General features: G+C 42.1%; 1 long non-coding RNA gene across 1 annotated transcript; it reads left to right on the top strand.

The window, feature by feature from the left end:
• The first annotated feature begins 743 nt into the window (after positions 1-743).
• Positions 744-3,448, top strand: LOC142584239 (uncharacterized). Its single transcript, XR_012828738.1, has 3 exons — positions 744-817; positions 1,943-2,005; positions 3,289-3,448. It is a non-coding gene; the product is annotated as an uncharacterized LOC142584239 (long non-coding RNA).
• The last annotated feature ends 24,251 nt before the right edge of the window (positions 3,449-27,699 follow it).

Below are 27,699 nucleotides of genomic sequence, written 5' to 3' on the forward strand. Positions count from 1 at the left end.
GATAGATAGATAGATAGATAGATAGATAGATAGATAGATAGATAGTGGTGAAGAAGAGTTTAGATAGATGGACACGCTAAGAACAGCAGAAGTATCTAAAGAATGTTATTCCTATAGAAATATATTCTCGGTTATTCTTTTTTTTTTCTTGAGCACATTCTTTTTAAGTGTCTTGATCGAACACGTGTGTGCGAAAGGTATCTAGCTCCCTATTTGAAGTCTGCCATGTGTATAAACCAGGTTTATGCAGTTTCCTGAAATAGACAACTGGTTAGCTTCGCGTCATCTAATAATGAAATTCTTCTTTGGAATGAGAGGGCGTGATCCGGACAGTTCAATCCGCTTCATTAAAACAGGCGCATTCTTGAAAGCCAATTTTTTTTCTAAAGTTGCTTGCACGACGGCCATTTTGTACAGGTGTTAGTGTTTCGTGCTAAGGTTAGGTGATGTAGCAAAAGAAATTTTCTCATTACTCTGGTAGTTTTCAATTACTGAAGCAAGAGAGGGATAAAATGAAAGGGAGAGTGAAAATGCCTGTAATCGATCAACACAGAAAGCTTTCCTTATTTTCTTACAATTACTTGTTACAACATTAGCTGCATCTGAAAGGCTCTCCATGAAAATAAAATGAAGCTTTGAGTGAAACCTATCACGAATGTTGAGTTTCAGCTTTAATTACGCTGTCTTTTGCTTGTCACACTTACTGTAATGGAGATACCTGAACAATTCTTCCTAGTATTTAAGGCCCACTGAGGGGACCTTCCATTAAACCAACCATTTCTGCCAACATTGTCGAAGGCTTGTCGTACAAGTACAGGTGAGTAAGGGGCTCTGTAGGCTTCTACCTTAAGATATAGATTATGCAGCTATGTAGTAGGGCAAATTGTAAGCTTGTTACCCATGGTTTGCTTAAGTGCGTACATTCGGATTGGAAGATTCCCTTGGGGAATGACTATACTATTGTTTACTCAGTTCCTTTTATTTTTCAGCCATCATTCAACACAAGAGCATTTTACATCAGAAAAAAGCCTGCGTTTCAATATAGTGGCTTCCAGGCTCACCCTTTCTTAAAAATTAAACAGCTCAAACATGTCTTTCACCTACTATGACGGTGCTAGCAGGTGGAAATAAGACAGATGCTAAGGCTGTTACGCGTGTCAGCCTTCTCCCGACATTCTGATTGTCCTAAATACTATCCTCGAGAAAGCGCAGTGGTCACAATTTCTCCAGTGTGTATTTCTGCACTACGTGGATGAAAACAAACTGTGTAACTGTGGTTGAGGCTGAATGTGGTAAACGGACAGTACGTCGTTCTACTGTTTCTGTTCAAAAGACTGCCGTTGATTTAATTTAGATGTTATAAATTGGAACGTTAGCGTACACTTTTAGATGATGACAAAATTGAGAGATGGAAACAATTTAGTCGATGAAAAAAATGCATGGGCGTTTCAGATGCGATCATGCCGAAGAGCTCGCAGAAAATGTTCGCAGAAACCTCCACGCACTTTGTAGCACAGTTAGAGTAAAATTGCACAAAAGTTGTCTTAGTTGTAACATTTCTGCTAGACTTATCTAAATTCCTTACAGATCAACGTCCACTTTGGAATTTTAAGTGGAATATAAAATAAATAAGTGAAAGCGCATTCAATATTTCTCATACTAAAATGTCATTGCTGTTGCTTGCATACGCACCTTTTCTATATTGATATAATATCTTGGAAAAGTGAAAGAAAGCTACTTGCACAACCTTGAATTTATGTTAGAAGTATAAAGACAAATCTCATTTTCCGTTCTATTCTCACTTATGCTTCGAGAAAAGCGAAAAAAAGCTGTGGTTAAATAAGGGTAAACCTGAGAATTTGGTGGAGTATCTTTTTCTGCGGCATTATTGTTTTTATGTTTTATTTGTCTTTGAGAACAACGTGCTCATTTTCTTCTCCAGCGCCAGACAAGATGAACCGTGCATTGGGAATGGACCTTCTCGCCTTTGTGGCCGCTGCCATAGGTGCGTGTACTAGGTCAAATTCGTTATACATATGCGTGGTGTTATTTAATTATTACAACTGCTATTGCTTTCCGTGGTGATGATTATGGTCTTTACGAGGGTGTCGTCTTGAGATATACTCATCCAAATAACTCACCATGGTGACGTAGTGGCTATTGTATTGCTCTCGTATGCGCTAGGTCGCAGGATGGAGTCCCGACGGCAGTGGCCACGTTTCGATGCTGGCGAATCCAGGAACGCCTGTGTCCCGTAAATTACAGGCTCGTGAAAGGTTCACATGGGGTCTAAATATTCCTCCGTGCTCATCTACGGCGTGCCTTAAATCAGAACGTGCAATAGAGCAATTTTGAATTGGGCTAAGTTTTGTTGATTCATGAATTTTACAGCCCGTCATCACGTCCTTACGTTTCACTCCTTCGTTTTCGTTGCGTGTGCTCTAATGATAGGGAATTTAACCTGGTCAATTACCAAAGAATTTCAAAACGCACCAAATCAATGACAATAAAGCTGAGAATGTTCGCGGCAAGTCTTATACAACAGATCCCGTAATAGCCTATCGTGATATATGAAAAAGCATCTGAAGAAAATGGGGGTACTCGTAAACAGGCAACTGTTTTTTCCTAGCACATCTGATAGCACTTTAGAGAATGATTCGCTCTAATGTACAGCTTCAAATTCAGTTGTAATACACGAGCACTCCTTTTTATCAGCCCCACTTTATTGTGTCTCGGTTGTAAACACTTCTCACATTTTATTGCCTTTTTGCTGCTGTGTTTTTCGTACTCAGTTATTCCAGTGTACTGAGCGCTAAGTGCTAGCACTGATACACATTTTCCTTGCTATGTCCTTTCACGATGTAAAGAGGTTGTTTGAAATGCACTTTTGTCGTGCATTTCTTTTTTTTAGATAAATGGAAGCTTCAATTATCTCTGGTAATTCGTTATTACTTATTAATAGTGCAATTGTGAATACTGACTACAGACTTTTTATAAGACGCCTGTGTTACTTATATTGACGTTGTTGCCGCAGCCATAAAAACTGCGGACGTGGTACCTCTCAATCTTGCGTTTCTGCTCATTTTTCCACTACGCTCCTAGCATCATGGAAATGTGATTTTAACATAATATATTGATTAACTCATTCGTTTACTTATTCCAACAGATATCCGCTTTAAAACTGATGCGTTTAAATAACGCCTAAATTTCTCATGACAAAGAAGCGTGCGCCATTGAACGGTGACGTAAGTTGCGAACTCATCCTTGTAACGCATTCTGCCTTTTCAGCTATGATCATCATGGCACCGAATGAAGCTGCAGCTCTAGGCGGCGCTGTTGGAGGTACTGACGGAATCGGCCGCAAGAAGTGAATCTGCACCGACAAAAGATGAAAGGGGTTCAAGTTTAATTTTGACAACGCCGACATCGAACGCAATAAAGTGCATAATTGAGCAACTGAGGAAGTGTTTTGTACGCTTGGGCAAAGCGTGTTACTTCAACTTGCCTAGACCTACTACAATGAGAAGAAATATTAGAACTCGTTCGTCCAAGGAAAGTGGGTCAGGAGAAACGCCATACTTAGGGATCACAAAGAATGTATGGTTTTCGCAATGAGTTAGCTGAACAAACGAACTCTGAGAGTTCTGTTCAATGTATCGATGGTAATACTATAGGATATGCGTTAGTTCTACTCCTATAAAATATTTTGTTCCACAGTTCAACTGCACATCAGCAATACGTCGGCGTTTATTTCATTCTCCGCTTCGACGTTGTAACTATGTGCCTCTCGTGTCAAATGCATTCCGTAATGGCGATATCCAAATGCGTATTGCTGACTCACGATGTTCATGTCTCTTCCATATTAGATGTAGGCAAGCGCGTCTGTATATGATGTATACTTGAGTGCAACTGATGGAATCGGCATTCTATCAAGTGATTTCACTTGCGAGAGAAAAAGCATTGCCGTGTGTTTAGGCCCTCTCATGTGTGTCATCGTTGAGCTAGCCGAGAAATAATATGCGCCTATAGTTAGGTTACATGTACCAGATATGTACGGTGGATAGCTCTGCTCAAGTTGACTGTAGTCAGTCGTCATAATTTATAGTTACTATTTTATGGTAAAATAGACACAGACAATGCATGTGTCATTGGATTGTGAGAAAGTATGCAACATTAGCACAGGTAATTGATGAACGTACGAACGACCCCAAAACAATTACTACGGCTTTCATAATTTCCGATCATGTGCTGTATTTATCAGTCATTGTGTAAATGCGTAAAATACATATGTGCTAATAATATGAAAACGATTACTAAGGTATGCTATGACCCTGAAAAAAATTGGAGGACGCTTAAGCTTCGCCTTCGAGAGTGGAACGCGACAGCGTTCCCGCCGACCCGCCAAGGGGTGTAAGACAATGGGCTACGGCGCAGCGACTACGCGCCCCGCATCGGACGCGGTGAGCGTCGAGCAACGCAGCGTTCGGCGCGACAACGAAATGTGCGCCTGAGCAAGCGACGCACGCCTGAGCCTTAGAAACAGCTAGTTTCTAAGGCAACACCGCGTTCACTAGAGGCGCTTTTGTACCGCTTTGAAGTATCGAACTCGTGGCTCAGCGGTAACGTCTCCGTCTCACACTCCGGAGACCCTGGTTCGATTCCCACCCAGCCCATCTTGGAAGTTGCTTTTTTATTTATGAAGTGCCTGCCGTGATTTATCGCTCACGGCCAACGCCGCGCACGCCGACACCGACGCCGACGACACCGGCTTTTCTGCGACACGAGCTCCTTAACGCTATCGCGTTAATATACATGGCGTATTGATTAGGAGATAAAAATGTAGAAGTATATAAACAGCACTAATGCCTGATGCAGGACCTTTAGCGCAAGAAACAGGAGACACGTCCTCGAAATACTCAACAAGGCAAATATACCTGGTAGCGAAGCTTCCTTCAAAACATGGCGGTTCATCGGCGGTTCATGGGGCTTAGCGCCATTTGTATGTAGTGGGACACTTGCGGCGGAAAAAAAAATAATGTGACGCCATGTCTCTTAAAAAGCAGAAGTGACGTCATTTTTGTTTTCGAAGGCACGAAATTTGTTTTGTTGGCCTGCTTTTAGAGCTATATATTCACATGCCCCGCCATTCGACATGATGGACGTTTCGAGCTTTCAGCGCGGAAAGCGATGCAGGAAAAGCCAGCCGTAAGGTTGTTGAAATCGCACCCCTGCACGGAACATACTTTCTTTGGAGGCCGACGAAAGCTTTAGGTGTAGAGTGCTGATCTTTTAGTCGGACGCTAAGCCCGTCGGCCATCGCAGCCGCACGAAAAACAACTACACAATTATCTGGCGGTCAGAACTCACTACTTTTGACGGAACAGATTAAGGAGCGATGAAGCTACCCGCGTCACAAAATTCAAACAAACTTCGACAAGCGAGAAAGCACGAACTGTGGGGGAGGGGGGGGTGGCGTATTTCAACAGGTAAACTTTACGAGTGCGCCTTTCTGCCCATTCCAAGACGTGCATTGCATTGCGAGGTATAGTGGCGTCAACGCTCCCTCTAAGGATGGGCACTGAAAATAAACACATTTATCGATAAGAATAAAATGGAATAAACTTGCGTTTTCTTAACTCGTCAGGAATACATAAAATTGACCAGGAATATTATTTTTGTTTCATGAATCTAGCTGTGTCTCGCTTAAATAAAAAAAAACGCTTTTTTTCTTTCCCAATGTTTGTTCCCTCCAAACATAGTCGCGCTTCAATCGCTGCTCCCATAACACCCCTTGCTGATGTCGGTGACAATCTGTACTTGCCCGCTTTTCGCCCGAAGCTTCGCGACCTATCTGGATCGACATCGTACTCAATCCGCCGCAGCAGTAGCCTCTAAAGAGAAAGGGTGCTGCAAATCATTTGGGAGTAGAACACTTAGTACACCTCTTTGGTTTAAAATGAATTGAGCCCCTGTTATGCCCTGTGAATATGACTGACCAGAGAAGCTGCTGTGGTAGTGTAAATTATGTTGGTATAGATTTTTTTCGTACACACAGTTGAAAAACACAACAGGAAATTTCAGACTGTGGTATGGTGAGACGTGCTGTTTCTTACAATAATGTTGACCGTGAGTAAAGATGGGGACAGCAGAAGATAACACAAAAAATACACGGGCGCCCATGTCGTTTTTGTGCTCTCTTCCGCTGTCCCCGTCTTAATTTGCGGTCAATATGCTATGCAGTAAAAACCAACTAGGCCAAACTTAAGTTCTTCTGTTTAGACGTTCTGTTGCCAGACGTTTGTCGTGGGTAGTGCGACGTCCACTGCTTCTTGATCAATATTTAAGTAAATATTGACAGACACCTCTTTAAGGCTATGCAAATTTGCTACCTCAAAATAAGTGTGCGCCCAGGATTCGAACTTACGCCCTCACGTTGCCGAACCCAGTATCTTACAAGGCACCAGGCCGAACGAGACTGTAGATGTACATGTTGGCATTTCTACTGAAACAATCAATGTCTCCGTTGATGTTCTCATTTCTATGTAGTGAGCCAAGGCTTTCTTTTCTATGTCGTGAGCCAAGAGCAACGATGTTGTTACCATCGACAAGTACATCATGGAGAGCTAGAACATTAATTTTGCTTTACGATATCTATATCAGTTGTGAAATTCAGAAATGGCAACCGTCACATGGGAGACTCGTAAAGTTATTTCTGCTAATTTCGACAGCTGTCTCTCACTCTTTACACTTTTCAGCGCGCATATAATTCGTGTGTTCGGCGCAAAATAGCTAAGTAAACATTCGTGTATTTAGACACCGTTCATTTAGACACCAGTTATTCACGGCAGGGCTGGGTTATAATACTGACACCCGAGCGAGATAAAATTTCACGCAACTTTGGGGAAGAAACCAAAACTTCTTTTCCACTTCTCAAAAGCTTACGCAGTACTTCTCAGAAATTAACTAATCTGTCAGCGTAACGGCACCTGCAAGTCCACAGGCCTGTGTGCCATACGTTACCAAATAAAACAAAATGAACACGCAGCCGTTCTAGAGAGGCTGTGATTTTGATCAGCGGCCAATTTTGAGGAGAACAGTAAGCCGTTGCTTACGCCTCGACGTCACGGAACAGCTACGACAATTCGCCATGTCGACTTTATTACCGGTGTCAGTGCCATCAGAATTCTTGGATTCAGAGAATGCACCATTGAATAACGCGCAAGAGAAAAGTACAGTTAACATCGGCGATGTGAAACTGACACAATTTAAAGTGTTGCGACAGAAGGTGCTACTGTAGTGATGTCCTAACTAATGTCGTCATAACTTATGTCGTCACATTAGAAAGTGGCATATTTCTAATGCGACAACAGAAAGTGCCTACACTGACGATAGAGATTTCCTGTTACGACGTCAGAATCGCTTTCGTGGTAGGAAGTTGTTGCGACTTCAGAACTCTTGCAACGACCTAGCGTTTCTATTGCGATTTAAGGACTGTTTGTTTTCGCAATAGAATGTTCCTGTTGGGACGTCATAATTTCCGTCGTAACGTCAGAAATGTATCTTGCAACAGCAGAAACGAAAGGAACTTCTGTCGTAGGACACAGATTTCTGTCGTGACTACGTGCGAATAGCCCGCGAATACGCGAAATATGCATCGAGTAGCCAGCCGCGTGCCAATTTTCGTGCATTTACGGGCTTCTTTCATGCTTAGAAAAACACTTTTATGTAGCGCATATTGTGCAACAGAAAGATCTATCGGGAATTCTTTATGTCGCTATAGCATTTTCTGAATGACACTTTTCATCTAATTATAGTATTTGAGAACTCGAATAACTATCTAAGACTTTGTCCAAAGTTCGACGAAAACTCGTCATGCGAGGATGATACATTGTCAAATAAACTGGCACTCGCCTAAAGTACAAAAGGAAATAAAACATGAAGTGATCTTAGGGGAGGTGATGTGAACACATCACGTCCCCATGTGAATGATGTGAACAAGGGACATGCAGCCGTCTCGAAACGTCCATTTATGCTTTATTTCCCTTTGAAGCTTAGGCGAGTGCCAGTTTATTCGACAATACTTTGGATTAATAATTTATTTGCACGGGATAAAAATAAATAATTAGGTAAGTCCAAGCAACGGCAAAGAAGATTACCTTGGTTCTTTCTAGCCTCATGAAAATCGCATATGTTTAAGCTCTGGCTAAAATAAGCTAGCACATCCTGCATGACGTGACTGAAGAATGATTTCATCACGGAGATTCGGGTGATAGTAAAGCCTATTAAAAAGTTCAAGCTATATTTTTTCAACGTCATCCTAATGACGGATCACACATAACCGATCGCGTAGATGTTGTACTGGCCATGCGGATATAACAAGAACAGACGAAGCGAGTAGACTGATTTTGTGCATATTTACTTAAGCAACCAAATTGTTAGTACTCGGATCTCTGACTCGAGTGGCGTACTTAAATTTAGATATAATGAGTGCGTTATGTAACAAGAGTTTCGAAGATGAAGGAGCTGCTAGTAAGGTACAGCATAGCTCATATAACATGTGATTATCCTTCTTAATTATCTTCTCAAAATGCAAAGAGCAGCTTAGATTAGATGTGATATGAACACCTAAATATTTATAGGAGGAATCCGCTGCTAAGGGAGAGCTTTTTAGGTAATATGTAAAAGGGATACTGCATGCAGAAAGACACACATCGCTTTCAATTACTTAACATTTAATTCCATTTACGGAGCAATGCACCAGCTATATATATATAATTTAGGTCTGACTGATGACTGTTAGCATCGTTCTCTACAAATATTTCAACAGATATTGCGCAGTCATCAGCCAAAAGATGAATAATAAATGGAACTACAGCAGGAAAGTCTATGACGTAAGCGAGAAAAAAAAGGGGGCTTAACACGGAGTTTTTTGGAACTTTAAATTGAACAGGGCATTGGTTTGAAGAATTTTCATTCGCTGCAGCAAGAGGAAAATATGTGAAAGGAAATGTTTGATCAAAAAGAAAGACTGCGATCAATAGTAAGCTGACTAAGTTTGTGAAATACAAGTGTGTGGGAGACCTTCTTTGAGGTTTTGGAAAAATCTAATAGATGCAGTCAGCTAAAAAAGAATGAGCAAGAATGCGGTTTGGTTTTTGAGTAGAATATATGAGTTGTTTTTAACGCGAACAAGGTTTCCGAAAGCCACGTTGAATTGGTGCGAAAAAAAGAGTTATAGTTAAGGAAGGTGAGAAGGTTCTATGATATAATGTGTTCTAAGAGATTGTAGCATATACTAATAACAGAAATTACATGGTGATAATTACATGGCGATAATTACATGGTGAATTTTATTGCCCGATTTCGAGATTGGAATACCTTCCGAATTTTCTATTGAACCGGAAGAATTGATGTGTCAAGTGATTGCTGAAATATTTTCGTTAGTATTATTGAACACTAAACAGCAGTATTTTTCAGAACTTCGCAATCAATACAATCATAACCAGCAACGAATAGTGCTTTAAGTTGCTTATGAGTTTCGTAATTCTGGCAATGCCAACAATAACGCGAATCATCAATGTGTAACTCTAATGAAAATTGTTTGGAAAATTGATACTATTAAAGACGGAGAAATTTCTCTATAAAATGTCATTTAAAATAGCAGAACATTGCTTAGGTGTAAAAGAGTCGCCAGCTGTGTCTACCAAAGCAATGGAGTTATCAAGAGTGAGGTTAGGCATAGGCCGAAATTTTCACATATTAGATGTCAGAAGTGATTGTAAGGTATTCGAAATAAAATTCTCTTTCGTTAATGCTACGATGTAAGTATAAGATGCGGATTTTCAGGCTGTCCAAGTCGAGTTTATAGATAAGGACTTGGCCATGCGATATAGATGTTACTTTTTCGATTAGAAAGCCTTTTGATATGGGTGCTATACTATGGCGTTCGATGATAAGACGTGATAATACGAACAGAGATGTGTTTTCAATTAATTGGTTTACTTTTGTTGCAAGCCTGTCCCGGTTACGTTGAATAGGTCGCTAATCACAGTTACACAAAAATGTATTAGTGGAATAAGCTAATTCATTGTTCATTGGCAGGAAGTTAGCTCTAGCATAGTCGCGAATTATTTTTCGTGTTCTGCTGGTTTTTGCAACATGGCAATAACAATAAAAAGGAGAGTAACGTGTGGTAACATGATTATTGTTACAGGCATAATTCTAGTAGTTTGAGTGGTCAACTGCGACAAAGAAAACGTAGAGCATATTTAAAAGAAATCGTGAGCTTGAGATGAAAATGGTGACGTAACTGCTGGTTCTGTGTTCCGGATTATGTTAGGAAAGTTAATGTTACCGAGTAAGAATATGGTTGATAAAGGCAAACGTTAGGCGATATAACTATTATTGATATGAATTTCTGAGTCAAAGTTCTTAGTGTATGTGGCCGGAGGGTAACAAATGCCAATGACTCTTTTTTATAAATAATTCCTTGGTTAACGTTGACGTCAATGCGCGATGGCGCAAAATGTTTAGAGATAATGAGGAGGCACCAGCTCAGCGATAAACTGAAAAACGGTATGCACCTTGGAAGCTTTCCAAGGCATGAATGTTATGATGAAGCCACATCTCGGTCACTGCAATGATACGAGAAGAAAATGTATATATTGCACATAATACGGAGTTACAATGGTTTAAAACGCTTGTGGCATTACTAAAGGGGATGGCCATATAAGCACAGCTCGGGTGCCCTCAACCTTTCCTAGCTTGAAGTGCCGGGGTTAGGTGCAGAAGTGGAAGCTTCTCCTCGTAGCTCTATTTCATCTACCTTATCGAAGACAGGATAATATATATGCCATTCTTGTTAAAACCAATTTTCTTGTTTCTCAGCTGGAATGAAGACGACTGTGGTTGGCTACGAGCGAATTCCGTTAGTTTCTCTCGAGCTACGTGGGTGCCAGGTTAAAAGTCTTGAGTGATAGATACATCATTTGTTTTGAATTGTTCACGTAGTGATAACACCTTTCCTTTAATTTAAAGTTGGAAAGCTTAGTTATAATAGGACGGGATATGGCAAGAAAGATTATACCTTAACGGTGAGCACGGTGGACGGAATTGCGAGAAAATTAAGGAAAAACAGAAATGATTGCATCTGTTAGCTTTGTTTTCATTGCCATTCCAAGACTCCTTGCAATCTGGAAGGCAGTAGAAAATTAAGTTGTTAGGAAATGACTTGTCCTCCATTTCACAAGTCATGACTGAAAAGAGTATTTGTGTGAATACAAACCTTGAACTTCCTCTTTAAGGCGAGATACTTCTTGTGACAGGTCTTAAGCATGTTTAGCTTCTTGTTCTGATGTGTGCAAGTGATTCTGTTACACCGCAAGTGTGTTCTTTATTCTTTATTGCTTTAATGTCATGGGCGAGCTCTTCGCGAGATTTCCCGATTTGCAAAGAGCGCGCATAGATTCCCTTTAGAAACTGGAACTGGCATTCACTGTTCTGAATCATCAGGTAAGCTTTGCATGTCGAGAAATCATTCATGGAGGTTTGTTGGACGTGGATTAAGCTCTACATCTCCAGCACGTATCAAGAAGCAAAACCTTGAAAAGCATTCAGAAATACTCTAAAGTAATTGAAGCTTCCCCCTCCGGTAGACAATCGGCAAGAGAGGAGCACAACAGAACTGTTGTTGTTTCTGTAAAATTTAGCTGGCAAGCAGGAAGTAACCTGCTGCAGAAGTCAGAACGGTTCAGCATTGCAATCAGTGTGCTACTGCCAGGACCAATGGTCATCGTCGATGATGCGAAGCCTTTCTTAGCCGTCGGTGCAATCACGTGATACGCGGCAAAGGTGACAAATGTCGGAGAGCATACGGAGATTTAGGTGATATGGCAGTCATGGTCAGGACAAGATAGAAGACAGACCGCTCCACTGTTGTAGTCGGAAGGACATTTTCCCGGTGCGGCTGCACGCTTTGTTGCGAGCGTCGGCAGGCAGACAGCAATAACCTGCGCAAGACAGCAGAATGGGTTGAGTGCGGTAATCGGTGCGCTCCAGCCGGACGCACTAAATATCTGTGATAAGGAACACCCGCGTTTAACGCCAACTTCACAGCCGACTTTGAAGTCGTGGTTGTATTGGCTTCTGGATGATTCGAAGCGGGAAAACATAGTTCGACGCCACGATGCTTGGCTCAAGCCTGAAGCATGTAGCTAGAAAAAGCGGCACCATTCTCGATGACCCCGATTTTCACGTTCCTACATATACACCTTTCAAGTAGCGAGAAGATGCATTTCCTGTCGTCGTTGCCGGGTTTAGCAGCCGAAAATCTGGTGCATTCATCTAATGCCAGCAGAAAGGTTTTGTGTTTTCTGTACTCCTTTGCCTTTCTTTTTAAGTTCAGCCAAGTCAAGATAAAATACTTCAAAGAGTGTGACAGAGTTGCTTCGCTAGAACATTAGGTTTCCTCAAAGTCAAAATTTCGCCTTGGATGTTTCTTGCTACAAGGGTTTTCATGTTTTTCAAATAAATTTTTGGGTCAGTTATCGGGAGGTCTTCTACAAACCTCAGTGCCCTGCCGACTAAGGGCTATAATGATATAGATACAGTATAGTCAGAAAAAACGTCTAACGAACCTATGTCTTCTGACAAATCGCGTTATCTCTCATTTACGCTCAGTTAGCTGAAGAAAGCATGTCAAGGCTTAATTGTCAGTGTAGAGCCTAAAAGCGCGCCCTTCCAAGTAGCTCTTGAAATGTATTACGGCCTTGACTACTGCGAGTATCACTTTTTCACAATTTGCGTAGTTTACCTGAGCTTTTAAACGCGTGTAGAAATTGTAGCCAATCACTTCTTGTTCACAAATCCGGCAATATCATTACTAATATAAACCATATAGTTCAAATGGATGAAGATTTCTATAGACATTTATGCAGTACCAGAAAAGAGAATAGTCTAGAGGAATTCTAGATCCGACAAGTAATGCCGGAAGAAGTAGAAAGCCTTGGGAGCTATGCAAATGGGCAAGGCAGCAGGGGAGGATCAGATAACAGTAGATTTGTTTAAAGGATAGTGGGCAGATTATTTTAGAAAAATTGGCCACCCTGTTTACGCAATGCCTTATGACCTCAAGCGTACCGAATCTTGGAAGAATGCGAACATAATCCTAATCCATAAGAAAGGAGACGTCAAAGAATTGAAAAATTCTAGACCCATCAGCTTACCGTCCGTTGCCTACAAAGTATTTACTAAGGTAATCGCAAATAGAACCAGGAACACCTTAGACTTCTGTCAAAAAAAGGACGAGGTAGGATTCCGTCATGGCCACTCAACAATAGACCGTATTCAGACTATCAATCAGGTGATAGAGGAATGTGTGGAATATAACCGACCCATATATATAGCTTTTATTGATTACGAGAAAGTGTTTGATTCAGTGGAAACCTCAGCAGTCATGGAGTCATTACAGAACCAGGGTGCAGACGAGCCGTATGTAAAAATACTGAAAGATATCCATATTGGCTCCACAGCCAACGTAGCCTCCATAAAGAAAGCAACAAAATCCCAATAATGAAAGGCGTCAGGCAGGGAGATACCATCTCTCCAATGCTATTCACAGCGTGCTTACAGGAGGTATTCAGAGACCTGGATTGGGAAGAATTGTGGATAAGAGTTAAAGGAGAATACCTTAGTAACTTGCGATTCGTTGAGGATATTGCTGTGCTTAGTAACTCAGGGGACCAATTGCAATGCATGCTCACTGACCTGGAGAGGCAAAGCAGAAGGGTGGATCTAACAATTATTTACGGAAAACTAAAGTAATCTTTAACGATCTCGGAACAGAACAGCAGTTTACGATATGTAGCGAGGCTCTGGAACTGTTAAGGGAATATATATATACTTAGTGCAGGTAGTGACCGCGAATCCGGATCATGAGAGTGCAATAATCCGAAGAATAAGAAAGGGCTGGAGGGCGTTTGGCAGGCATTCTCAGATCATGAACAGCAGGTTGTCATTATCCCTCAAGAGAAAAGCGTATAACAGCTCTGTCTTGCCCGTACTCACGTACGGGGCAGAAACCTGGAGGCTTACGAAAAGGGTTCTGCTTAAATTCAGGGCGACGCTGCGAGCTATGGAAAGAAGAATGATGGGTGCAACGTTGAGGGATAAGAAACCAGCAGATTGGGTGAGGGAACAAACGCGAGTTATTTGCATTTTACTTGAAATCAAGAAAAAGAAATAGGCATGGTCAGGACATGTAATGAGGAGGGAAGGTAAGGGATGGTCATTAATGGTTACGGGCTGGATTCCAAGGGAAGGAAAGCGTAGCAGGGGAAGGCCGAAAGTTAGGTGGGCGTATGCGATTTCGTAAGTTTGCAGGGACGACATGGCCACAATTAGGCCATGACCGGGGTAGTTGGAGAAGTATCGGAGGGGCCTTTAGCCTGCAGTGGGTGTAAGTGATGCAAGTGATGATGCAAGTGATGATGACCTTGCGTAAAACGGTCTGCGACGACGACGCTTAGGTTCTTGGCTAGCTCCAAAACTATACACTATTGTTGACGTATCGTCGTGTGCACTTTGCAGTCACTGTAACTCTGCCGACCGAAGTGTTGACGGACAAAGGACAGCAGCCTGAAGACGCTCTAACGACGCACATGTTTTCTACGCAGCTGCGCCGCAGCGCCGTGTAGATGCAGCTGGCTGTTAAACCGAGCATCGACGAAAGGGACGATATGGCTTGACTGCGGCGCAGTACAAACTAGTGCACGAAAGAAATGTAGTTCACATGTAATTAGAGAATAAACATACTTCCTAGTTAAAGGCGAACGAAACTTGGAAGAAGCAGAGTGGCTAATTGTCATATTTGGCTTAGTAATTGTCAATTGACCTAGTGGCTAGTCGTCATATTTGTTTCTGGATCGTTTCAATAAAAGAAGATCAGTTTTATGTAACCATACTTCCTCCGTAGATGCCAATGTATGTGCAGCAGCCGGGAAGTCTAAAACATGTAGAACTTCATTGTGATCTAAGTGTGACTTACAAATGAAGCTTAGCGTTATGATTGAGTCAGCATAGCGGCCGATTTGTGTATGGCTTTTTCCAAGATACCTACTTTAGATTTAGAGCTACAGAGCATTCGAAAAAGAGATAGCTTCACCGGAAGTCGTTTCCTGTTCGGCGCGACGATTTTTGCGTATAATTACCATAGACCGTTTCGCTGTAAGAATCTAACGTCAATTTAACGTCTATGATCGGGTCATTGGATAGGAACGTTAGTCGGTGTAGTGGAATTTGTTGAAAATGAAAAGTATTTTTTCTTTGAACCTCTAATTCACGACAGCCCTGCAAAACGTAGAGGACAGTAAACATCATGCCACATTTACCAAGAATAGGTGACTCTTCACAAGTCGAAAGATTAAAGTGTGCTCTGTATGTGTGGCCGATTCTAAGTTCGGAGATGATAACCGCGCTTCGCCGTATTTTTCTATTAGGTGGTCACTTTTATGTCCGAGGTTTTATAAGATGCAAATTATTGCATGCTTCAGTGTTTCCCAAGCGCTGCAAATAGCTCCTGAGGTTTTTTCTGTGAGAGAGGTCTAAAATCTATCGCAGCTACAGAGAAGTTCCCAGGTTTCGTGAGCATCCAGACGGCAGTTTCGTCTGCACGGGCGTTCCCCCCAAAACCTCTATGTCCAGGAATGCAGCATACCGTAATATGCTGCTTATAAATGTAGTTTCTACGAGGGACTGAAAAAAAGATTATTCAGTGCAAAATGTTTAAATTTTGCGAGTCACCTTGTGGTTATTACGAAACTTCACGAGTCCGTGAATAGATCTTGCAGTATTATTTTCGCCTAACGCGTTTGACAGCCGTCTATACTGCGTGCGCCTTGGCCCCATAGGCAGTAGTTTCAGGATATATAAGATGCGATTCAAAGAAGGATAGACCAAGTGCTGCATAACGCACCCCGGTATGTGACCTTGAAGCATTGGTGTAGTATTTAGAGAACGAGTTCTTTGCCTGGAGTTCCATGAAGTGCTCTTTAATGTATGTCTCTGGGGTATGCTTTTTTGCCTCTAAAAATGACATCTCGCAATCTATGAGCTGCCGGTGCCATTGTTGCAACGTCTTGGAGGTTACCATTAGAAAATGGTGAAAAAGTGGGGCATCCGTATGTTCACATAGGGTGCTCACACGTAGCGACAACAGCTCTCTTGCTCTAGGGCTGTTTTGATAGGGTCTCGCGGAAAACGCACCATTTATGCTTGCACAGCAAGGGCATTTACTCTCTGCAGGTATTGTAAAAATCTAAAGCTTGAACATGGCCACTGTAGGTGAAGGGAACACATTTGAATCTACGCAGAGGCTCTGTCTTGAACTTGTCCTTAACATGCCAGTTGCGACGTGGATGCCTAGGTTGCGGTAAGGATCACAAATTTTAGCGCGCTTGGAGCAACGACACTATAGTTATCACACTGTAAACAAGGCGGGAGCGGACAAGACCCAGGCAAGTTCAGGAGGCACTTACGAACAATGCACACTTTTGTGCACCACCGAAGCTTTAAAGAATAATCCTCTTAATGCACTTCATCGTGAGATACTTAACATTAGGGACAAACGTACGTTCAGTAGTGTAGTTTGCTTGGGTAGTTGGGGTATGGTAAACGTCTAGGGGTTTCCCCATGTGCAGACGCAAGCACAAGTAAACGGAACGATCTTACTTGTGCTCGCGTCTGTATTTGCTGGAACTCTCTATACGTAAGCTTAGTGTCTAAAATGATTCTTAGGAACTTATGTTCGCTTCTCACATAGAGCTTATCTCCATAGTTTAAAAACTGGGATTGGCGTTACTAGTCTTGCTTGTAAAGAGTACGCAAGTGTTTTTCTGGGCACACACATTAGATAACATATTCGTTTGCCCATTCAGAGAAGCTGCACTTGCAGTTCGCAGATTGCAATCCTAATGGTTTGAAGAACAATTTGGACATCGTAAACATACACGTGGTTAATATGGTACCTGGAATTATTGCATAAGCTTAACTCATTTTTACAATGTATTAGGTGAAGTTAAGCACTGAATTTTGGGGTACACAAGTCTCTAGGGTAAATGATCTAGTAAAAGCATTGCTAACACTAGCGTGGAATGTGCTATCATACAGGAAGCTTTCTACCGGAAATATCCAGTGCCGACAGATCCCTTAAAATTTCGCAGAGCGATGCGGAATCCTAGGCTACCTCGATGTCTACAAAATAGAGATTGCAGCAGTAGTAGTAGTAGTAGTAGATTTAGTAGTGGTGGTAGTAGTAGTAGTAGTAGTAGTAGTAGTAGTAGTAGTAGTAGTAGTAGTAGTAGTAGTAGTAGTAGTAGTAGTAGTAGAAGTAGACTTTGTATTGTCTGAGATGGGGTTTACAGACGAAGGGATTGGGAAGGTCTGTCTCCTTCCGCAGGATGTGGCCATGGCTTGCACTTGCCTTCATCTTCGGCCATTGGATGTACGGAGTTGGAGATCCGGGTCTGAGCTGCGCATTGCAGTCTTCTACTGCTTTAGGGTGGTGGTGCAAAAAGATATAATTAGTTGCTAAGCTATTTGATTCTTCTCACTGGGCATGCCCTCATTTAATGAAGATAGGCTCCATCAGGACATTATTTACACTCTGCTGTGTATAACCCGGGACAGAGGTGAGTGTCCGTCAATGGTCTTGGGAAAGTGTTCGCCTGTAGGAGGCACCAGGTTAATCACTGCTTTTACATACGCTATTGTGAATGAAATGATAATGTCCCTGCCCTGGCAGTAGAGGAGAAAATTTCCTTCCAGGATAATTCTGGTCCCTGCCTGAACGGCTGCGGGGTTCGAACTGTTCAACTCAATATATTTTGCGATGGCGGATGGACGGTTCTCGGGCACCCGTGTGAGCACCCCTGTCTTCCGGAAGAGCGGAGTGTGCCGGTGCCCAAGTGAGTTGCGTCCATCTGTGCCAGTTTTCTTGTACCCTGGCCAGAATTTTCAGGGCTCGGGTGAAATGCACCTTTTCACGTATTTCAAATGGCGGTCTTTGAGTTGTTGACTCTGATGTGGCTGTGGAGGAGGCTTACGCAACGATGGTTTGATTTTGCTGACGTACGACGGCGAATGAGCCACAGTCCCGATTTATATAAGCCATTATAAGGTACATGCAGCTAATTACAAATATATCTGTTATACTATGTAACTTACACACTTTCCCACATGGTACCCAAACCGGTTCACATGTTTGCCTCATCGCAGCACTAAATAAGAGACGCCTCTGTGGTAGAATTCATGCCAATGACTGTGGAACCACCGTAGGACTGCTGTCATGGCACATCATTGCACGATAATTAATGTCCAGCCAGGAAATTGCTCAGTGGATCGAAAGCGGAGAAATTAGTGTATCATCCGTAAGAAGAGCCTAATTCGCGGTGCGCCCTAGCTGTTCATCATGTCACTGGAGAGGGCTCGCCACTTGCTTATAAAAGGACTCACGCGTTTGCTTGTGTTCATTACAAGTTGCAAAATGCATTCACAAGCATCTTCCTCAGAAGGGCCTGCGAAGCCATGTGGTCGATTGCGAAAGTAAACCTCGGAAGAAGCATGGGACGCGTCTCGGCGTGGAATGTGGCAAAACGCCGACCTTTGTAGACCCCTTTGGAGTCCCTAAATGGATTTTATATAGTTCTTTCGCAGTAGCCCCCAGAAGTTTTGCGGGTTTCGCTATTTTTTGTAATGATTTCACTGCTTCTTACCTGTGCTCTTCGTTGTGCAATGGCTGGGTTTGGATAGGAAATGGTGGGACGTGAACATGTTTCTTAAACTCTGTGCAGATATCCCTGTTTCGTCCTGACTTAGTGTTCTATGTAATCAGGAGTGTCTTCTTAATCAGGAGTGTCTTCCCGTTCCTGATGTTTCTTTGCGATGCGCGAAAGCAGTCTCCTTGTTTGATTGTTGTCTGAGTTCGATGTCATCATAAATTTGTTGCTCCCTCTATTGGCCAGTATTCTAAATCCCAGTATTATGATGCTCGGTACTATTCCAATGCCCTGTCTCTTTGGTCTGACTGTGATTTTAGCGCATGTGGTGACAGTTTTCCTGCCTCTGCAGGTGGGTTTATACTGCATTTACTAAGACTTTTATGAGGAGCAGAAAAATATTTTAGGTGTTAGGTACTCCGTAACAACTTCGATCGCGCACTATTTCTATTATTTCTCAGTCACATCCTCCTGTTAACCACATTTTTACGCCGTCTGCATATATGTTAGGTTGTTGTTTAAAAATGTTGTCTGCTTTCCTTGGCGATCCTAGAATGGCCATATTGAAGAGGTGGGGAGACAGTACGGAGCGCTTGGGTGTCCCTCGTTTTCCGATAGAAATGTTCTCTGAGCTTAAACAAACGATAGTGGTTCTGGCTATCCTCTCTGTAAGAAAGTCTGATGTAATTTTATGGTCAGGAGGCAAGTCCTTATCTCTTTAGATAGGTTGTGATCGCTTCGTGGTTAACTTTATCGAAGGCTTCGTGCAGATCATTGCTGAGAACGACCCAGTTATCAAGTTTCATGAGCCAGCTTGATCACCGGTTAATTTGAAGAATTGAAGAAGTGTGGATAGCTTCGGCTTGTAGCCAGTCATCGAGAGAAGTTACAGGTCATGGACTTCCATATGTTTGTCAAGGCGAGCAAGCATGATGTCTTCGGGGAGTTCGTCTAGGCAGGACGTGAGCCAGGTGGGTCTTGGGTTCTCTAGCTGCCGCTTCTTGCGCGGATTTGGCATCATAAGAGCTTTAACTTCCTTCAACTTTAAATCGATGTGGCCAATGTGCACCACATGTTGAGACTTTGTGGTCCAATGGAAGTTTCGTCCCGGCCGGTTCCATGCCTGCGCGGCGTAGTAAACAAAATACAGAAAAGAAGCATTGTTTATGAATTAATGCTTCCCTCTCTGCATGATCGGATATAAAAGCACTCTGGGTGCCCGCACCGCCCCATGGGCTCGCTATCTGTACCGCAACGCAGCCATCTCACCCGGAAGTCTTTGTAAGGTAGGTAAGTAAAGCCTATACAATGTTAGTCAAAAAAGCCATGCAATTGTGTTTTGGAGCAGTCACCGAGCCAATAGTGCTGTGTTGTCATTGCCACTGAGGATGCTTGTGTTATTCATTCTTTGGTCACGTTATCGGGAGGTATTGAACCTAACCCGCGACCAAACTGTAATGATTCTGTGCTGGCAGAGCTTCACAATATAGCTGTATATCAAACTAAGGTAATTACTGAAGTACATGGTCTCAAATCTCAGTTAATACTACTGATAAAATAGTAACCAACTTATGCAAACGAATCAACAATCTATAAATACACTACCAAGCATTTGTTCCCCTCCGAAACGACATTGAAAAGGTAAGGTCAGCCCCAAGGAGCATGTCTCGCACGTTTAAGGACCAAGAAAACCGCCCAGGCTAAGCCGAAAACAGATCATGCCGAAATAACCTCACCTTCTGTGGTACCTATCACCCTACGGAAGGCGAAACACGAGCCGAATTCGAAAAACTGATCACTCACTTGTGCTATAATAATCTGGGCATAACTGTGCTGCATCTTGACTTAGAAAGAGTTAATCGCTTCGATCGTCATTAAGTTGGCAAAAATCGTCCCATAATCGTCAAATTCATGCGTTCCAAATGCAAAGACGCAATCCTATCAAATGGACGTAAACTAAAGAATAATAACGTTGGCATTAGCAAGGGCATTTCGGTCCCCGTTTGACATCCACGCAAACAACCAGTTACATTTGCGAATGCTAGATCTGCAACGTTTTGCTTGCGATATAAAAACATTCACATCGCCTCGAAACTGCGTTTTTCAAACCTCATCCAACATCGTTAAGGTAATCGCAGAGGAATCGTTTGTTCACCATAATTCAACAAAATGCCAACACACAGCACTTTGCAACGAGCATTCTAACGTTACGTCGAATTTGATTTATATTCCATGATAATGTAATTCACAGTGAAGTTGTAAATATCGTGCAATCACAATCTGGCTCTCAACAGACGCGATTCCACGGGAGGGAAACGGAGAGCCCTGTGTTTGTTCGCTAGAATAAAGCTCAATTCCTCAGTTTCACTCGTGTAATTCACTCAGAAATATTGTCGGTTCAAATCACAAGTGTAGGTGTTTTCCTTCGAGCAGTCCTTTCGACTGCGCCGCAGTCAACGCATGTTGTCAGTTGCGTCAATGCTCGGTTTAGGGGCGACTGCGTCTCAACGGTGCTCCTTTCAGCTGTATGCAGCTGCGTCTTCAGATCATATTCAGGCTGCTGTCCTTTGTCCTTGAACACTTCAGTCTACAGTGCTACAGTGACCGCAAAGTGCCCACTAGGCATCAATGGTCATGTATAGATTTGACGCTAGCCAGGAACCTAACCGGCATTGTCATAGAGGCAATGGAGGCTTATCACTGCCACTAGCAGGTCATCATCACTTGCGTGACAATATAAAGATAAAATAAAAGTAATATAGGCAAGACAACTAAGGATTCTGCACTTATTTGTATTTCAAATCAATGACATATACATTATTATATGTATAGTTATATAGGAGCAGAAGTTTACACCTGCATAATTAATACTAATATAGCAGCTTGACTGGTCAACCACCTTCACAGGGCGGAATGGCTGCTCACTTTATTTTAAAGCACACAGGGGCACTAAATGTTGTACACCCAAGGGATCTGCAGCATGGTGTCTTTTAAAAGGTTGCTGCTGCTGCGGAAGGAGCATTTTCGAGAGCATGTTTCCCGCTTCTTGCGGTCAAGGGCCTGGTAAGGTATGAGTGCTACTTCCACAGCTTTACATGTCCGTGTGCTAATCCTTATGCCGTGTTTATTTTACAGTCAAAGCATGCCTCACTAATCATTTTTTTTTATTTTTAGCGTATATTTATTTTACGAACTTAGACAGTGACTGATTCTAGACCCCTTTAAGTTTATGGTATATATCTGACTTCACAAGCCATGGTTAACACTTTGCATGATGTTTTTGGCACTCTTTGGTCAGAACTGGCCCTTGCCCCATGATATTTCAATAAATAAACAATCAGTGCCGGCGTGTGAAGTAAATGGAACTCTTGTTAGTAAATTACGAAAGCCAGAGTACTTGTTTTATTGTCAGCCGTGTATGAAACAGTAATAATAAATGATAACGAACAACTAGTGCCAGCCCGAACAAAGCTATCCACAGTACATATCTCTTATATATAACCTAGCTTTCAGCGCCTCTTAATTCTCAGCCACTTGAGCAACGACAGACATGCCAGTGACTAAACGCCCTGCAATGCTTTTCTCCTCAACATGAAATTGCACGATAGAATCTTGGATGCATCTGTTGTACTGCGTTATTAATTGCAGGCATACGTATTTGTCTACATCTACTATGGGAGATACATGAACGTCACCAGTCAGTAACACGTATTTGAATATCGCTACCACGGCGTGCTTTCAGACACAGACGCACTCATTTACGATGTCGAAGCGGAGAACACCACAGACGCCTACGTGCCATCGATGCTAATCTGCGGTTGAATTCTGGATATAATAATTTATTGCATTACGAGAAAAGCAAATCCTATAGTAGTACCATTCATATTTGAACAGAATGGTGAGCTCTATAGTTCACCTAACCTTCTGTTAAATCCAACAAGTCTTTACTAAAATTAGTGTATGGTTGTTTGTTCTAATTCACTCTCCTTACAAGAATGAGTTCTCATATTTCTTGTCGTGGTAGTAGGTCTTCGCATCGTCTGTTTAAATAACACGTGGTTTCAAGCATACAAAACATTTCTCCATTATCTTATTTGCACACTTTATTCATTGAGGTGATGGCGTTGTCATAATAAAACTTGAAAACCCTTCATATTTGGTCAGTGCTGATTCATTTCTTGCGGCCACCGAGGATTCCGTTGGTACCTCCAACACCGCCGCCAAGAGCGGCAGCTTCATTGGGGGCCATGATGATCACAGCTGAAAACGCAGAATGCGTTGCAACCATACAATTAGTTAGTACGGCGGAATTAGTAAGTTAGTTCGCTCTGTATTACTAAAGGCATCCTTATCATGAGAAATTTTGGTGCTAGTTAACGGCATTGGTTTTATTATGAAGCTATATGTTTCAATTATTAAATAAATGAAAGAACCAATCAATACTTTTACAAGCATGTTTCATGGTGCTAGTCGCTATTGAAAAAAGCCAGCTAAATCGCCGGTTTGAGAGGTACTATACCTCAGGTACAGTGGTGGAGGGAAATGCAATATTATAAAGCATAAAAAAATTGTTTTGTAAAAGGATACGGTGTTGTCAGCATTAGCAATTACATAATGAATAGGTCACATCAATTAATCGGTAAGTGAGTACAGAAGCTTCCAAATAGTTGTCAAAACTGCATTTTAAACAAAAACTTAAAATTACAAGGCAATATGTATATAAGTTTTAGCATTAAGCCCTTAGTACATCGGAGGAATCTAATACAGAAAATACAGCTAAAATAAAACACTAGAACTTAAGACATGAGTACAGCCCGACACACGAAAACAATGGGCCTGATGAAAAGAAGCGCTGGTACATAACAACTGATTTTAAACCCCAAATGAGTGCGAAGCATTGTCTAAACCAGCATAAGGTATGCTAAGAAAACACGAGTACTTGTGCACCACTGATATTTTCTGCATAATATTTGTTTTCTGTTTTATTAGAGGCGAGGAGGGACTATTACGGTATCACACTTGCCGCGATCTGGCTAAGGTGTGCTGTCATCCATATAGTCTAGTTAATAAATACTTAGTAATAGACCAGGTTATATTCATAATTATTACGCCACAAGCAACGAAGGCGAAGGGGAGACACGTAAGGACATGACCATGCGCTATAATATACATGAATCAATACCATTTATCCCAATTAAACATTCTCCTAAACCACGTTCAGATTATGAGGCACGTCGGAGTGGAGAGCAGTGAAATAATTTTTACCACATGAGGGTCTTTAACCAGCCTGACAATGTACGGGACCCGGACGTCCCTACATTTCTCTCCGATCTAAATGCCGCCACTGTGGTAGTGATTCAATCCTTCGACCCAATGCTTCGCTGAGCAGAACTATAGCACCTATGCCACTATGACGAGTTATTACCATAAGTCTTTCCCACGACGACTCATATGTAAGTTCCATGCGCGTCACAACGAAAAGCAATAACAATTGTAATAATTAATATGACACCACTGTTATATATGTAACACAATTTGACATAGCCTATTCACCTATGGCAACAGCAACAGCTGCTAGAAGGTCCATTCCCAGTACACGGGTCATGTTGACTGGCGCTGGAGAAGAAAGTGCACACGTTATAGCCAGAGACCAATGACGCAAAAAATCAATGATCCCCATACAATATTCTACTACATTATGAGGTTTGCCTTTCTTCCACCAAGGTTTTGTATTTCTTATATTAAACGTGAAGTAAGAACATTAAGGCAAATCAGATTTTTTTTCATAGTTGCAACATATTTTAAACTTTGAGCAGGCATCGTTATTTCGCTATTCCGAATTAACATATTAAAATACGAAAGCTACGTGCGCAAGCAACAGCCTTGTCCTTGTAGTGAGAAAAACATTGAATGCATTTTTACTTTTTGCTTAGGTTACCCGTTAGAATTGAAAAATTGAAACTGAGCTGTAGGAACTGCAAGGTTGTTTAACAGAAATGTTCTAACTAGGACAGCTTTTGTGTCATCCTACCAATTTGTGCTACAATATGCGTGGACATTTCTATTAACATTTTCCCAAAAAGGTACGTTAAGCACTTCAACATTTTCGTATTTCAAACGCCAATACATTTTTTCGTAAATTGCGTCTACTAAATGTACATCTTAACGTTTGCACTGACGCTCCAATTTAAAACCTTCGAATTAAATCTACAACAGCCTCCTGAACGAAATAAAAGACCCACGTATCGTCCATGTACTATACTTTGCATCAAACACAAGTGCTCTGTTAGTTGATATTCACGCCGCGCTGAAATACAGACAGGAGGAATTCAAAGCTTCCAATATTGTTATCCCGACAAACTCAGGCGCAGCACACTGTCGCCCGCAACAGGCGGAACGCGGAAACTCTGTTATCAAGTCGGCTGCTCAATGTCATCTCGGGGAGTATCCTATCTCTGATTTCGAATACGCACGCACGTGGGCATTCCTGAGAATGAAGAGGCTGACCGACGCCCATCGCGGACAAATGAGTGATGCATTCGTCGAGAAGTTTCGTGCAGTCTGCTCACCAGCCGCGACCAATGTGGACATCATGCTGATAAATGAGATTTAGTTCAAGTGGATCCGCCACGTTTTCATGGCCGCAGTTTAACTCGCCGACTTAGAGACATGTTTCTGAAGGTTCGTGATAGGTATTCTCACGATCGCTGAATCGGTTCACTGACAAGGGCGGCACTCGGTGCATTGTGTTTTTCCTGTTTTGCATTGTCAACACTTAGCCATAGAATATTTTGTGTTCACTGTGCGACAGCGACTGTCAGTAAAAGCACCGCCTCGTGAGTTCGGGACACGCACGCATGACTTACTCTTACGTTGTTCTCAAGCTGTTTCTTTATTATACTGTCTTTCTCCACTCGCCATTTGCGGCCATCTTCCTCTCTGCTGTTCTTCATACAATATTGTTTTTTTAAGCAGATTTACGCTGTTAGATCTGACCGGTGTTGTACCCCTCCTTCTGGCAACTACCTGCTAGCCCTATTTCTTGTCAAAATGATTGGTTTTTGCATTCCAACAAAATACTATTAATACTATTCCCATTATTTGAGAACAATGTCTAACATGTAACATGTCACGGTTATGTCAAGTTATGTCAATATTTTTGCTAAGACGACCTAATTTTGAAGTTTGCAGCTTCAAATCCACAATATAAACATGGGTCATCCCACGACTAGCGAAAAATTTATAAACAAATTCACGCAATTCGCCACCTGCGTTGCCAATTCCCATGCGAATACTGTCTTCCTTTTAAGGTAACCCAGCTGACGAGGCGTAATACTGCTGTATGCTGAAAGCGATTTTGTATATTGCCTGACTGATGCTCAAATTTTTACTGCTGTTAAGAGCAGATGGCGAAATCTGATCGACAAGCAACAATACAAGCTATCAATCATTGTGGTTAGGTAGTTTCATCTGACAATCCGTACAGACTGGCTTGCCAGCCATCCGTATGATTTGCAAAGGCCGATATACCGCGCCAATTATATTTTTTTTTAAATGAGTTCTTTGAAAGGAAGACCGCAGCAAAGAAAATATATGTAGCATCGGCAGAAGTCGTTGGTTTCGATATAGCGAAATGTTTCCCCCTCCGCGCCTTTTAGTCACATGTCTCAAGCATAAAAACGTAGTTTGTGCCTCGCATTTCACTTATTCATGGAAAATTCTCCATCATCCCTAAAGGGGTGCCCAATTTACTACTCAAGCACAGCGCTTCCAATTAGCGAACCACATTTGCACAGCGCTTTTTTCGAGGTTATTATATAGCGTAATAAGAAATGAATGTTGTGAGCAGACTGACGCGCGTAACACCTTCAGCATTTGTCTTATTTCCACCTCTGCACGCTTTACGCTGTAGAATTGTTACAATAAAGAGAGCCTGGAAGCCAGTATAAAGCATCGCAGATTTGTTGCCTCTCGTGGAAAGTGTTGCTATGGGTGAATGATGAACGTACCAGAAAAGGAAATGAGTAAACATTAGATATAATATCATTCCGCACATAATTTTTCCATTGCGAACATGCGCACTTAGGGTAACCATTGATAACCAGCACACAGTTTGCGCATCTACAGGGCGAAACAATTTATGTCTTAACCTAATAGTGTAAAGCGCTCCTTTCTCACCTGTACTGGTATGACAAATCTTGAGCGACTTCGGCAAAAAAGGTTGGTTAACGACAGGTTTCCAGCGTCCATATACGAAGTAGCTTCCTTAAAAAATAAAAAAAGCTATTGTACACAGCGAATATTGATTATGCCTGTACCGTGTGCAATCCCCGGATTAAAAGTGACATTCAGAAAAAGGAAAGAGTTCAAAATTCAGACCAAAGATTTACTAGTCAGGAATGTGAACAGACGAACATGAAGGTGCCTACCAAGGTTGTCAATAAATAGACGAAGAGGAACATCGAAGAGAGAGATCAAATGTGGCGATTAAATTATTGTAATAAATGCTCGAAAGCTCCTAGCTTTCAGGGACGTCTGTACTCTTAAAAAAAGGAAGCGAGGAAGGAACCACTTGCAGTTTTTCTCCTTGGAGCCTGTGAGTTCCTCCCTTACACGCACTTGCCATGTCTAGCCCTCTTGGGGCAATCAAAATGGGAGGAACGTTTCTTCCTTGCGTGAGCGCCTTGCGTTGCCGCCACCGGTGTCCTCAACAACGGCTACAATCCCTTCTTTTTCGAAAGAAAGTAATGCTAAGTAGCATAACCCGACGTCTAAACTATTTAGGACAAACGACCACCAGTGTCATACTTCTAGCTCGAACGGGGGCTGCGATACGAGTATTGTTCACCTCAAAGCAGCGCCCGGCTGCTGACTCACAGCGAGACAAGCACGTACGCAGGCATGTCGGCCTAGACACCGCAGATATCAG

Source organism: Dermacentor variabilis, chromosome 6, assembly GCF_050947875.1.
Source record: "Dermacentor variabilis isolate Ectoservices chromosome 6, ASM5094787v1, whole genome shotgun sequence".
Taxonomy (NCBI): Eukaryota; Metazoa; Arthropoda; class Arachnida; order Ixodida; family Ixodidae; genus Dermacentor; species Dermacentor variabilis.